Source organism: Vulpes vulpes, chromosome 12 (assembly GCF_048418805.1).
Source record: "Vulpes vulpes isolate BD-2025 chromosome 12, VulVul3, whole genome shotgun sequence".
Classification (NCBI taxonomy): domain Eukaryota; kingdom Metazoa; phylum Chordata; class Mammalia; order Carnivora; family Canidae; genus Vulpes; species Vulpes vulpes.
Genome location: NC_132791.1, coordinates 173,642,534 through 173,657,766, shown reverse-complemented (window position 1 = coordinate 173,657,766; position 15,233 = coordinate 173,642,534). Strand labels below are relative to the sequence as shown.

General features: G+C 47.6%; 1 protein-coding gene across 2 annotated transcripts in view; it reads right to left on the bottom strand.

Annotated features, from left to right (window-relative positions):
• The window catches only part of MAF (MAF bZIP transcription factor), a 335,092-nt gene that overhangs the window by 60,038 nt on the left and 259,821 nt on the right, over positions 1-15,233 (bottom strand). The gene's annotated exons all lie outside the window — the stretch shown is intronic.

Below are 15,233 nucleotides of genomic sequence, written 5' to 3'. Positions count from 1 at the left end.
CCTAACAGATGAGGCCCAACATGGTGGATCTAAGGTTTGCATAACAGCCTTGCAAAGTAGCCTAATGGGGCATCAGGTATCCATGTCAAGGATGTGTAAACTGAGGCTTAGTCATTCTTCTAAGGTGTCAAAACCTGCAAAAATCAGAACTAGGGTTGGAATCCACGTGCCCAGAGTCCACAGCTTGCTCCCTTAGGCAGACTGCCCCATCATGATGAGGAAGAGGCCAGATACTAGCTTCTAGGTCCTCTTAAAATCCCTAGACTGAGACTCCATAGGGGTTCAATCAGATAAAAGAGTGGTCTCCCAGGTGGTTTAGAATAGAGGACAGGATCCGGGTTCTTATCTGGTAAGAAACATGGGCAGCCTTTGCTTATTAATTTCCCTTAAGTCATTAGGGATCCATTGCACAGTTGTCTTTCCTCAGGACGAGGTACGTGGGTCACGGAGTCCGTGCCCAAGATGGAGAAACCTTTTCTTTCTGAATATCCTTTGGGTTAAAGAAGCTAATGCCAGCATTCTTATTTAGGGGGAGTTTAGCCAGGAAGAGCTGAGTTTTCATCCAGGCTCAGCTGACTCAGGAGCTCACATGCTTACCCTCTATGCCATGTATGTGCCATTTCTTTAATCTAGAGTCAAAAACAGATTTTGGGTGCAAGATTTGGCCTGGAGCATTGGACAAATAGGGCATATTGTCTTGTGGGTCTCATGCATTAAATAGACGTGCTTTCAAGCACCATGTGAGATTTCATTTTTTTGCTGCTGGTTTTTGTTTTTGTTTTTTTAGTTGATTTATTTAAGTCATCTCTCCATCCAACATGGGGCTGAAACTCATGACACAGATCAAGAGTCGCATGCTCCTCTGACTAGGCCACCAGGTGCCCCTCCGTGTGAGATCTCTGTCCCATACAACAGCTTCCTAAGGTGCTTTGTTTCTTCTGTGGTATCCACGATACTGTCTAACTCAGTGTTAGAGCTCCCGGAGCTCACTCAGTGTTTCTCAAATTATTGACCTTTAATTAACTGCATTAGAATCAGCAGGGCTGGTCCTCCACGAGAGGGCAGCCTCTTAGAAATACAGATTCCCGATCCCTGTCCCCAAAAGGGCATAAACCAGAGTCTCCGCGTGGGACCTGGGAGTGTGGATTGCACATGTGTCCTCTGAGATGCTTATGCATGGAGACAGTAAAGGATCGTGGGGAAGAAATACTCATTGCCTGTTGTATACTCAAGGCTAGACAAGTCTATCCAGACTCTGCTTTTCCATATCTTCCACAGGACCCACCATAAATAGCAGGAGGCCCGTTCTTGGAAGCATGAGCATATGGGAAATGGGGCAGTCATCTGCTTGCTGCTCTAGGATTTCTTCCCTGCCCTCCCCTCCCTTGCTCTGCATGGCAGGCAACTGACCCCAGCACCTCCCTTGCCAGACTGCACCCCGATAGATTTGAACAATGGGAGGTGCTGGCAGGAGGTTGGGGGATGAGAGATTCCTACGGGTGCGTAAGTGTGACAGCACATCACAGGTTCTGTTCCCACTGGACCGCCAGTTCTCCATGGTCCAGTTCCCCCCACCTGCTGCGTGGCTTCTGCCTCTGGCCTCTGGTCCCCAAACAAGGCACCCCCTGGGTGGTAATAGTTTTTTGCATTTGCTAATCTTCTGAGCACCCTTACCTTTTCTTTTTTTAGCTCTCCGAATACTTTGGGAACTAGTTTCTCATATTACATTTCCTCCTCTGTAAAGACCTGGGGCTGAGTTCTGTTTTCCTTACTGTATTCTGACCAACACAGGAGGCATCAGCAGGCATCACGTCACGGGAGTGACTAGCCACTAGCCACCAGGGATCACGTGCCTCCGGTGGTCTGGTGTTAAAGTCTTTATGTACATTATTTGTCCATTCACAAATATTGATTGAGAACCTATGAGATGCTAGGCACTGGGCTAGCTTTTGGGGGAATAAGAAGAGGTGGTCCCTGCCCTCACGAGGCTTCCCCTTTCTGAAGAAGGCCCACCCTGCACAGGAATTACATAGACAGTGCCTGGATCACAGCAGGGAAGTGCACCGTGCTAGGGAGGATATGAAAGAGGGCCTAGCTTTATTAAGCAGGTGGCACGGCTCCCCTTTTGAACGGGAAATTGAGACTCAGAAGGAACAAATAACATCACAAAGGGATGTGTGCCCTCATCCCTTACAAAGGACGGACTGGGGAAACGTTTTGTAGGCAAAAGCTGTAGGCAGTATCATGGGTTGAACTGTGTGCCCCACACCCCCATGTTGAAGTCCAAACTCCTGGCACCTGTGAACGTGGCCTTATTTGGAAACAGCATTTTTAAGATATAATTTGTTAAGATGAGGTCATACTGGGTTAGGGTAGACCTTAAATCCAATGATTGGTGTCCTGATATGAGGGGAGATGCACAGACACGCGAGGTGAATGCCACGTGACAACAGAAGCAAAGATGCAGCCACAAGCCAAAGAATTGCCACCGCCGACCAGAAGCTAGAAGAGGCAAGGAGGCAGCATGGCCCTGCCAGCATCTTGATTTCCAACTTCCAGCCTCCACAACTATGACAAAATGAATTTGTTCTAAGCCACCTAGTTTTGGGTCCTTTGTTGTCGCAGCCCTAGGGAACCTGCATTAGCAGGTCTGAAGAAAGCACTCAGAAGTGTGTACTGACCAATTCCACCTCCTGGGGTATCCTGGGCCTCATGCAAAGCCATTCCATCAGGACTCCAATCACTGGGGGCACCCCCCCAACACAAACTCTATGGAAAGAGGGTGGATTCAAGGGCCCTGCCCACACTGACATCCCTGAAAGGAACTGCTTCATTTTTAGAAAAACAGAGAAGAGAACAGAACTGGATTATGGTTTTTCTTTAAAAAAAAAAAAAAAAAAAAAAAAAAAAGTCTGCTATTTGATATACACTTTCTTTTCTTTTTTTTTTTTAAAGATTTTATTTATTTATTCATGATAGATACAGAGAGAGGAGAGAGAGAGAGAGAGAGAGAGAGAGAGAGAGGCAGAGACACAGGCAGAGGGAGAAGCAGGCTCCATGCAGGGAGCCCCACGTGGGACTCGATTCCGGGTCTCTAGGATCACACCCTGGGCTGAAGGCAGGCGCTTAAACGGCTGAGCCACCTGGGCTGCCCTGATATATACTTTCTATACATGAACTGTACGTTTTGCTTTATAAGGATCTTGAAAGTATAGGTGATGATCACCATTTGTCAACCGAGCCCTACAGACAGGACTCATCTATGCCACAAAGCTAGGGAACAGTCATCAGATCTGGCTGCATGACCTAGGCCCTCAGAGCCCCGGCTTGCTGCTCCTGGAAGAAACTGGCTACCAGGCCTTGGATGATCACTCTCTTCTCCTGACCCTTGCACTAGTTTTGGTCAGTGTTCACTGAGCAGAAACTGTGCATAGTATCTCTGGGAAGGAAAAGACAACTTTATCAGAGCATCCCATTGTCAGACCTAAGACACAAGACCCATACCAGATTCTATTATCTCCCTGGCTCCCAGTGCAAAAGGAGAGGAGCGCTAGGGGGGAGGCGAGTTTGTGTCTGTCTGAAAACGTGATCAGACAATTTCAGTCCTGTGCCCTCCACAGCTGCTAGGTCACTGCCTGGATGGGGCTCGGTGGAGAGATTTTCCCCACCGATTTTCCATAATAAGAGAAGATGCTGTGATTGTGCAAGAGGTAGCGGCCCCCAGGGTAATCGAGATTCCATCTCCATCCACCTGGGGAACTACAGAACCTTCCAAAGAGTGTTCTTAGGTCATTCTGAAAGGACTTGAATTCAGGGGCAAAGCAACATTTCAGCTCCTTAGGAGATAATGTCAGGGTCATTCTGTGGATGCCCAGAGCACATAAGTCATGCAATCCTTGGAGTAAACTGTGCTTGACACCTGTCCCCTTAACCCCTATATACTGGTCCTTTTTCCTCAGGGAAAGAACAAGATTGGAGATCTGCAGGAATCACCATCCTTAGAGGTGAACTGTATCTAAAAGACTTTTTTTTTTTTTTTTTTTTTTTTTTTTTTTTTTTTTTATCAACAGTCCTTGTTTGTGACTCCTTTGTCACAGGAGAAGCTCATTACCAAACTTGATCAAGAGTGGGCACATGAGCCACTAATTTCTCCAGATGACAAAGCCAGAAGGTTGGCCCAGTTAGTCTCACGTCTATTCCACTGAAGGCAGTTGGAACTTTCTGGGACTTCATCATTAGCCATATTGCAATCTCTAGGAAATACTTAGTTGCCATATCAAGAAGTGCTGTCTTACTCGGTCCTAGCTTCGGTGCTTTCAGGTCAATATTCTTCACGGTTGACAGAGGAAATTAGTCTCAGAGAGCTAAGGAGCTCACCCACCATCCTACTAGATGGTAGAAGAGGAAGTGGGATTCAGGTTTATCTCACCCCAGAGTCTAAGCCATGGGGCCAGCTCTCCATCCAGTGCCAAGCGACCCTGACTAACCCACATCCAAACGACAACACAGCATTCATCCAGTTTAAACATTAATAGAAGCTTTCAGCTGCCCTTTCGCCTCTTTAAAGCCTCCCGATGCATCTCTGAGTTGGGGCTGTAGGAACCCCCATTTCACAGATGAGAAAGTGAAACCATGTGCCGGATCCAAGGCCTTTAGGACCACCAGCCACTAGTTCTTGTTTCTTTACTCTGGGGCTCTCCCTAAAGCCAACGTATCAGCTGCCCTGGTCTGCATGCCAGACTTTCCTTGAGACACCAATGGTCAGGGACACCCACCCCTCCACCTCTCTACTTACTCAGCCCCTCTACTGGCTGAGTAAGCTCTCCAAGTGGGCTGATGGCTGTGGAATGGTAAAAAAAAAAAAAAAAAAAAAAAAGTCTAGAGCTGATTCTAGCATTGATCTAACTTGATCTTTCTTACTTAACTTCATCTGTAAAATGGGTTAAGAGCAAAACCTTCCCCTTTACCATTCTGTGACATTAAATAGATCATCACATAGAAGACAAGCATCTAAAAACACAGTAAATGTCATGAATGTGAGCAGGAAGACAGGTGTCCAAGGAGGCAGTGAGAGCTTAAGTGTCCTATACAGGTTTATGGGGTTAATCTATTAAAAAAAATCAGCTCCATAAATGGATGATTCAGCAGCTTCCCAGTCACAGCATATATACTCCAAGTTTCAAAGACTTTTTTTTTTTTTTAACTTCCTCTGCTCTTTAAATCTGTGGGTTGCCTTAAGAACTTGATCTGGTTCCTCATCTGCCCTAGGGTCAAGGGTAGCAGAAACCTCAGGACCCAGGAATGGCCCTGCCCAGCATACTCTTAGACTAATGGGAAACATGCTGTCCATTTTCTGTCCGGACCCATATATTGTTTCTCCCTCCTGTGTTTTCCAAGCTTGCATTTTGTCTGCTCTCCATGCCCTGCTGAACGGACTCTCCTCTGTGCAGGCACACAACTTCGCTTTTTTGGAAAAAGCTAAAGCCCTTTGCAGAGTAGACTCACTCAAGTCTTCCCATCAATGGCTATGTGCTTGGCACGTTGTCTTTGCCGCTGCCTGGCAATGTCCTCTGTTTCTGGCCAAGGGCTCTTCTTTAATGGCCACTTCTTGCTCCTGACCAGTTTTGTGGGATAATATTTGTGGGGATGTGGTCCAGTTCATGTTAGTGTTCATGTCCTAAGGTCCTGTTCTGTAGTTAACTCAAGGCCATCATAACATGATGGGGTAGCAAAGGGGATCCAAGTAAGGCAACACAAAAAAAAATACCTTTGAAGGGTTTTTTTTGGCAATTATTCTTGATAGTACTGAAAGCAGCATAAAGTTCCCCAGTCCCCCACGCTCTCCCCACCAGAATTGCAAAATCGAGGCAATGTCTTTCATGGGAGAATCAATCCCATAAGCATTACCGAATATCCATGTTGTGCTGGGCATGATGCTGGGGAGTAGAAATGAAGATGGTGCTGCCCAGGCCTTGAAACTTGGACCACAAGTGGGGAAACAAAGCTCCGAGTCCACCAGCCTTGATAGTTGCGAGTGCTCAGAGTTCAGTTTCCTGTCTGTAAGTGGGGAAAATAATATGACCCACCTTGTAGAGCATAAGACTCAAATGTGATGATACATAAAGTCCTTGGAAGAGCGCCGGTCGACAGCGAGCACTCAGTAGTATTTACTGAGTTATCATCATTCGTACGATTATCACAGTAAAGTGGTTCAGGGTGATCGTGTAGGTACAACAGGTACCAACTGACTCCTGTAGACGTATGGGGTTGTGGAGTACCTCTCTGCGGGGGTATCAGGGACAATGTGCCTTCCCTACCCTCCAGTATCCTTCTACACACAGGTTCCTTCTACAGAGCAGTGGCTCTCACCGGCTATGTTCTAGAGTCACCTGGAACACCCGCCTGAGTAGATCCAAACCTCCAGGACAGGGCCTGGGGTATAGTTAGAAACCTTCACAAGTGATCGCAATGTGCAGTTGAGGTCATGACCTGCTGCGTCATTTGCAGGGTCCGGTGCATAAGGAAAATGCAGGGCCCCCTTTTCACTATCACTAAGAATTTTCAAGGCAATGCAAGCAGAGCATTAAGCCAAGGGCCAATGCCCCTGCAAGGTGGTGATGCTGCCGGCCCAGGCTGAGTGAGTTGAGAGGCACTGTGTACGCAGACCTCTCCAGCTTCTGCCTTCCCATGGAGCCTTCTGTCCCCAGAGAAGGGAGAGTGGCTTATCTGGTTGATAAATTTAGGGAGATGAGCATCCATGCTGGTTCCAGACCATCATGCTCCTCTGTCCCGGGGGTGGGCCTGACTGAGGGCAGTGTTTTGCTTTGCTCCACTCTGTTCTAGGTTTTACAGAGGCAGCTCCTGGCAGACCTAAGTAGGCAAGCACTTCCTTCCCTGGGGGTTACATGTGTCTAATCCTGAGATGCAGACTCTGCAAGCCCCCTTAGGTAATCTGAGGAATATAAGAAGCAAATATTTCTTTTGAAAGTGGGATCCAACCAGAGAGGGTCAGAGGAGGCGAATACTGACTACAGCTTTAAAGGGTTCCAATGACCAGCTGGACAGATGGACAAGTCAGGTAGCTGAGCACAAGAAGAAGCCAGTAGGCCAAGACCCAAGGAAGTTTTCTCATCATGGGAAGAACAATGCCAAGTCTGTGAGCTCACGTGGAGCTGGACTGGCTACAGGTGTGGGGAGAGGGAGGGCGTGGGGGCTAAACGCTGGTGAAGACGGGGCAGATGGCACGTGAGAGAAGCTGAGGCACACACTGGCAAGGCCTCACCGTTGGAAGGCCTCAAGGGGACACCTCGAAGGGCTCTCCGTACAGGAGAGCAAATGCCAATGTGCCATTACTCAGCACATTTCTGCTTCTGTCTGGGGTCCCATCAGAGAGGCCGCCAGGGTCGGGGGTTGGAAGGCAGGTGGTATGGGGGCCATGGGTGGTAGGGGGAGCCCTGAGTCCTGTGCCCACCAGTACCAGCTCCTGGTGTGGTGAGACAGCAGTGCCCCTTCCAGGGCGTCCTGGGGCGCTGAGGGGCCTCCTGGCTCAGCCTAGCACAGGCACATCCGGATTTGTATCCTGAGTGCAGCATTGATCATTCACTGCACTTCCCTGATTGCCATTCCAGAGAAGCTAACTTGAGAATTAAGAGCAAATATTTGACTTTTTCTCCCTTTTCTCCCTCCCCTCCCTGTCATTTTACACAGCACTGTTTAGACTGGATGCTGGTTAATGGGCGACCTTTGCCCTTTGGCTAAAAGCTGTGACCAGGAAATCCCACCTCCCATTAATGAGGGTTTTGTTCAGGATCCGGGGAGCGCCTAGCACACAGCTTCTGCTTTGCAAATGCATTGTCTGCCTGGCTTAGGAAAAGAAAACGGGAAAGAAAAACAAACAAAGAAAAAGAAGAAGAAAAAAAAAAAACCCTTCCACCGTTGAATTAAAACCGCAAACTCCAGGCCCTAAGCAGGTTTCCATCTCTATTAAGACAACAAAGAGTCCTAAATGCCAGGCTGGGCACAAAAGAGTGGAGGGAAGTGGGGGTGGGAGTCAAAGAAGAGAACAAAACTTGACAAATAACTGGCTTTTTTTAGCATGATCTCTCCAGTGAGTCTGTCCCCAGCTCCCAACAAGCCTTGGTGCCCTGAGCCTTTCGGACATCAAAGGAGAGGCCCTGGGAGGCCCCACCGACAGACCTAGGGTCCTGCACAGACACAGGCCATCCCAGAGGCGCCTTGACCTTGATCCTTCCTGGGCAGTGAGTCTTGCCTCGAGGCTCTAAGTGGATGCCAGAGCGTTCACATCACATGGTCAGAGTTGCTTGCTTCCTTATTTCCGCTCTCCTTTGTGGATGCTAGTGTGGCTCTTAAAGGCTTTATCCTTTTGTTTTCCCATGAAACTGCTCTGGCCCAGGGCCATCTCTTTTACCCTAAAAATTCTAAACCTGGGAACCAGAGTTCTCTGTCTCATTGTCATCATCATCATCATCATCATCCATCTGGCTTGGATCGCCCCTCTCTTAGGACCCCTGTGTGACCATCGGGGATCACTGAGGGCAGGAAGCATGGCTTACAGGTCCTCCTGCCACCCTGTGCCTCCTCCCCCAGTGCCCAGGATGGCAGGTGGCACGGAGGACAGACACACTCCAGGAATGTTTGGTCATGAAAGGCTCAAATGCTGGCCACTCTCTGTATCCTATTAGGCATAACGGCTAATGATTTTTTTTTCCTGAGCCAGGTAGGTGTATGGAATAAAAATTTAAAAACAGCCAACACTCATTGACTGTTGATGATTTGCATGTTAATGAGGTAACTCTTCAACTGTCTCATTCTCATCTCAAGATTATCCCAGGATTTCTGTGAGTTCCTAAAAACAACAGGAAAAAAATTAGAACCAAAAGTTCTCCTTTTTTGGGGGAGGGAGAGGGCAGACATGAGCGCTGTTTGCTTTTTTTTCTTCGTTTTTAAGAGATTATTCAGAAGCCTATTGAATTCAACTTCAATGAAAAGTTTACTTTTAAAAAATAAACTAAAAGGTCTACTGCAAGCTTTGATAAAGTCAAAATGCTCATATTTGGGTTTTTGATCAACACAAGACAGGAGAAGAAAGAAAAGGAAAGCAGAGGTGGGGATCAGGGAGGCACGCAGGCACAAAGTAAGTCCTCTGCAAAAACAAAGCTGGGACTTAACAAAGGGGGTGCTCACGGTCCCTTACTACATGAGACCTGGCTCTGTGGGTGTGGGCCCCACTGGTCACTGACCAGCCAGACTCAGGGCAGTGACTTTTCCCTTGCCCTCCCCTCCTGGCCTTCTGGGGGATGGGGACGTAGCAGGCTGCAGGCTGGTGTTTGAGGATCGGGCTTGTTCATTGCTGTTGGTATGAAATTTAAGGCAATACATTTTTTTTTTCCCATTTAAAGGGATGAATTGCTATATGTCAAAGCTGAAGGAAGACAAGGAGGGACTGTCCTACTACTTACTGCCTCGGGGTAGGGCCACAGGAATGAGGCTCCATCACTATAGGTTAGATCTGTGCACATAGTGATCACGCATATGGAACTTCGTACATGTACAGATAAATCTAGTTATCCATCTAAGGTATGTGGGTTTTATTATACATATGTGCCTATATGCACCCATGTAATGCATTTATTATATATTTTTTATCTATTTTGTTATATTTTGCACCAAACATGTCTCAAGAATTCCTTGTTGGCCCTCGGCTCCGGACCTCACCCCTCCAAACCTTACCCATATTCCAAAACTACATCATCATGTATATGCACACATATACCATACGGTGAAATATATTTTATACACTTGCGCACACACACATATTAGCCACTACTGAGCACTTACTGTGTTCCAAGTACACTGCTACGGGTTTTCCTCACTATTCTCCCCATGGAAACTCACTCTGAGAAGTTAGGTCGTTCCTGCCAGGCCGCACAGCCTTTCGGGCACAAAGCCGAGAAGAACAACAGTCTGATGGCAAAGTGTGGCACTTTGAACCACTAAGGTTCTTGACGCTCACAGAACCGATGTGACCCCAGAACTGACACACAGTGCCCCGACTTCTCCTGCAGAATCCGCTCCTCACGTGCGGCCCTCCCACACCAGCAGGCCCTGAACCTGAGTGCCCGGGTGATGGTGCCCAGCCGGGGCTCCGATGCCAGGGTGAAGTGGAGCTGGGGACATCACCACCTTGAATGACTCAGAGCTCCATCCTGGAGGAGCCTTGGCAGCTGGGGTGATGAGCCAGAGACCCAGAGATACTGGATTGCCTTCTGGTTGACTTCAGATCAGGCCGTGAGCTTTCTAATTTCTAGTGAGAAATGGCCCCTTGGACTGTCTCCGTCTTGGAGCAAGCTTTTAATTAACCCACCGACCACGGGCTCCTGAGCAAAGTGGTCCATGTGACGACGGCTCTCTTTCCTGTCACTGCATATTAAGAGCTCGTGCCAGCACCAGATCAATTGATATGGTCATCGCCTTAATCAAATTGAGTGTCCTAATATTAAGCTGCAGGCAGCACGAGGGCCCCACCGTCACCGAGAGCGCCTCTTCCAAACACCTTCCTCCGTAAAATTACCCACATTTGTTATTTCTCGCAGAAAGTTTGGTTATGAATATGGCTTCTATGTTTTCAGCTGTAAACAGCAGAAATCCCCCTTCAGGCACTCCACTAGACCTTTTATCCATACTCAGGAAAAAGAATTGATTGATTTTGAAGTTAAATGTTGGCATCTGCTGTTATTCAAAACCAGGACCTTGGCTCCAGTAATCCACCGCGCTTCCAGCCCTGCCACCAGCGTGCAGCAAATGAAGGCAAGCTGCTGTCAAATGAGAAATGCAAAATAGTCAATCTGTTTGTCTGTTTAATGTAACTGGGAACATAAGCTGCTAAAAGTGGTACCATTCGGCACTGTCAGATGGGAGACACTCTCCAACAAACAAAAGCCTAATGACCCATTTTACTCGGCACTCCAGAGTTGCTCCTAATGGTACTTTCCATATGCACTCGAACATGCTTTTATCTGAAACTGCAAATGGTACGATTTTCCATCCAACACAAGCGTGTAATCTGTGTGTGTGTGTGTGGTGGGGGAAAGGAGTGGGGGGGTGGGGGAGGTAGGAGGTGCCCCCCCCCAACCGCCCTCACCGGCACCATGGAGGAAGGCTGATGTTCTAGACATCTTAAAGCGGGAAGCATATTGCAGAAGCATCTGACTCTCATCTTCCCTTTACACCTGTCATTGTACTGTATTAAAGGGAAAAAATCAAGTCATTAACCATGATAGATATGTTTTTAATAAGTAAGTGTTGTGCCTCGCCAGGCGGATAAATAGCACGGCTTAAGATAGCTTCAGAGCCTGGCGTGGGATTACAGCGGGGAGTTAAAGGCACTGCTTACGTCTTCAAAGAGTGTGCAATTTGGGAAGCACAAGGCTCTCAACAGTACCCGGGCTGCCACTCTTGAAGAATGCTCCCTGCTGGGACTGGGCTCTAACGCGCCTTTACTTTGGGAGCTGTCTCGTATATACGCGTTCCTTCCTCAGGACTTCTGGTGCCTGCAGACAGGTGCTCTTCCCAAAGGATTTCGGCCAAACCCAACACCAGCTAATGCCTTTAAAAGCATGCCTCTCGCTCGTAGGGCAAGTGATGATGCCTATGGATTCATACGGACTGCTGGGAGCACTGTGTTGAGAAGGATTCTGAGGCATACCCACAGAAAAGAGGGTTACAATTGCTTATGAGATCCTGATGTCATTTGTCTGCTGCCGCAAGCCAGCATTTATTAAGACAAAACCAAAAGGAAAAAAAAAAAAAAAGAAAGCAAAAAAACCCCACAAAGATAAGTTAGGACAACTAGAACTCAATTCTTCATGTTCAGGATCCTACTAAGACTCCTGTATTTATACCAGAACGTTCAATCCACTGGAGTCATGACAAAATGTGGAGAAAAAGGAGGTTGAGGGGGCTGATGCGCTCCACTCAACAGACTCATAGCAAACGAGTATGTCTGGCCTCAACCATCATTTGGATACGTTCAGTGGAAATAAGGCAAAAGCATATGGTTCACATTTCCGCTATAAAGAAATATGGGTGGGAACCTTGCGGGACCCAAGATGCAATAACAAATACAGACGGTTGACAAGGCTTGGCAGGCGAAGACAGACTATTTCTGTGTTTACCTGACAATGTGACTGGAGTCCAGCCCACTGGGGAACAATCCATTTGGTTGTGACCTGTCGCACCCTGGCAGAAAGTCCTTGCAGAGACATTAATGTCAGCCGGGGAAGAGCCCCTCCCGCGTCCGGGCGAGCACTCCCTCCAATGAGGACCGCAGGACTGTCACACCGGCTAATGATGCACAGTTCCACCCTCGGACACTAGGCGATCCTCTGTCGGCTTTCTGGGCAATGTTACTGTGCAGAAGCACAAGGAGGAGGCGTTGACTTCTGTGGGTTCAATTTTCTCATCCCAAAGTCTTTTTAGAAAAATCTAACTCAGACTTCTCTTTTGGTGTGCGATCATTTGAACGGTGTGTTTTATCGTTAATTTTTTGCTTTGCCTTTTTTTTTTTTCTTTTTTGTCATCTCTCTCAGGACTAGCCTTTTCAGTTCTGTTAAGTCAGGGACAAAGGGAACAAAAGAAAAGTCAGGGAGAGCAAGGAAAAGAAAGGTGTTTTCTGCATTAGGATTATGAGGAACGGTAACAGGGATTTGAAGCATCAAGCTCACCGAAACGAAAGTGGGGGAGGCACCTCCTTAATCCTCTATATTTAGTTTCAGAACAAAAGTGTCATTTGTAAGCTAGAGACTAAATGATTATTTTTGCGTCCAGCACACCTTTCGGTCAGGAAAAAAAAAAGTTAATAAATGTGGGGTTTTCTTTTTTCATTTCTTTCCATGACAGATCAAAAGTCACATGAGCGGTGTTGCAATGCAGCTGCCTGGATTATACTTGGCCTCTGAATAATAAATAGGGAGTTTCTAGAACCACCAGCTCATTAATGAGCACTAATTCAGAATGGATGGCACAATGTTCAGTAATTTAAGCAACGTGGACAATGAAGGTTCTCAACTCTGGTACAAAGAGTGGCCTACAGAATCATGTGGAATGAGTAATTACAGCTAATATCCATTTCAGCTTGTATTAGAACGTCCAAAGAAACAAGGTCGCAGCAGCGGGCTGGGAGCTGATCCCGGGAGCATCACGGGGGGAGAGGGAGTCAGCAGGGCAGGTGAACTGTTTCCATTACTTGGGCTCACCCATGAATAAGCCCCTGACAGCTCCTGCCAGCACCTGGTGGAGGAGCTGCAGTGGCTTAGTCACCAAGCATGTCCACTGGTGGCTCCAGTCCCAACCTACTTGCAGCCTTGTTCTGCTGATGGAACAGATGGGGAGCCAAGTTCTGGAGGCTTTTCCTCCCTGGGGCCCATGGGAAAGTGCTGTGGCTGAGGGGTGCAGCCTCCCAGGAGAAGCCCCTGGGTGTCCTCCTCAGTTAATGGCTAAGGGTCTGCAGCAAGGCTAAAAGCACAGAGGTCATGAAGCCGGCAGAGGTCACTGGGAGGCTCTGTGTTAGATCCGGGGAATTTGGACCCTCGTGGCATACCAGAGAGATAACAGAGAAATGGGATACAATTTGGGACTCTCTGGATGAGATAATGCTTTTAATCTGAGCTGTAATGGGTGGAACTCTTGGTTGCAAGCAGTAGAAATCAATTCTGGAAGACTTAGGTGGAGAGAATTTACTAAAAGAGTAACAGAGACTCACAGAGTCTTCAAGGAAGCTGGAGAGCAAGGCTCAGAAAATGGACACGTTATCAGACCTGTTCTGCAGCCGCAGGCTTCGTGGCCACTGTCCTTGCACAGCCAAGGAACACAGGCTTGGCTCCCATGCCACCACAGACTGGGCTCTGGGGGTCACGCTTGCCACTTCTTGGCTCCTCTGACAACGGATTTTGAGACTAGGGTTGTTGTATCTGTCCGGTCAAAACCAGGTCAGGTGCCGGATGGCTTCTAAGGGAGGCCAGGAATGGTAACCTTGACCTTTTTGGCTTCCACTTTGGGAGAGGGGGTCTCTGCCTCCCCAAAATTCATAAGGTGCAAAATTCCCCTAAAGCAGGACAGGGTTGACTAGAGGATCAAACGTCTCATGTCTTGTCATCTCCGCGTGATCTATGTGGGCCACTTTCCTGTCCTAAATTTTGGCTCTTTGGGGCAAAATGGAGACAATAGGACCACCTTCACAGGCTATAATGATGAGGATATTGGGCACTTCATTAGTTCATTCCACACACGTTTGTTGAGCTCCTGCAATATGCAAGGTTGCTTGGAGCTTCATAACGATGCATACAGCAGGGCATGCTCCTCATCCATAGAACAATCCAGCTTCGTAGTAGAGATGGAGAGAAGGGATTTACAAGTGTGTGGATTTAATAAGACTTCCTGATAAATTGGATGCATGGGATAAAGAAGAGGAAGCAAACAAAAGACATCTCATTTCTTGGAGATTTGACTGGTAAAGTCACTGACTCAGTTCTTGGCATACGGTAAGTGCTCAACAAATGCTCATTGCCAACACAATTGTCAGCAGGTCGCCATCATCATCACTTTTATTTTCTCCTCAGCTGGCCAATCCTCACAGATAACTCCGGTATTCAATACAACAGGGATTACAGGATGGACTCAGCCTATGAGGGCTCAAGCTTGCCTCTGCCATTTGCCAGCTGTGTGACCTTCGGCAAATGACTTAACCTTTCTGTGCTTCAGCCCCCTCCTCTGTAAAATGGAGGTGGTAAAAGCAGCTGCATCATGGGGTTGTTATGAGGGTTAAATGCACTATTTTATGAAAACACCCTCAGAACCGTGCCTCGACAGCTGTTTCCCAACTGTACACATCACTCCCATACACTCACATACACATAACTGCTCGATTGCAAGAGAAATCCTAAAAAAATTTGAACCTCCTTTTCAAGGAGGTTGAGAATCAAGGAGAGAATGTACATCTCCTCAGTCCACAGGAGATGAAAATCTCCCATGAACCATAAGCTAGAGGTCTGTGGTCAATTTGGTGATTGTGGGTGATTCTGTGGCTCAGGTTTGGGTCACTGGTCCCAGAGGAGCTGACCCCTCTGTGCTCGTGGCCAACTTCTTGCACAGACTCAATGTCCTTCCAGCTGGCTGGGCACGAGCTTCCCGACTGCCTTAGTTTGGAGGTGAGTGCT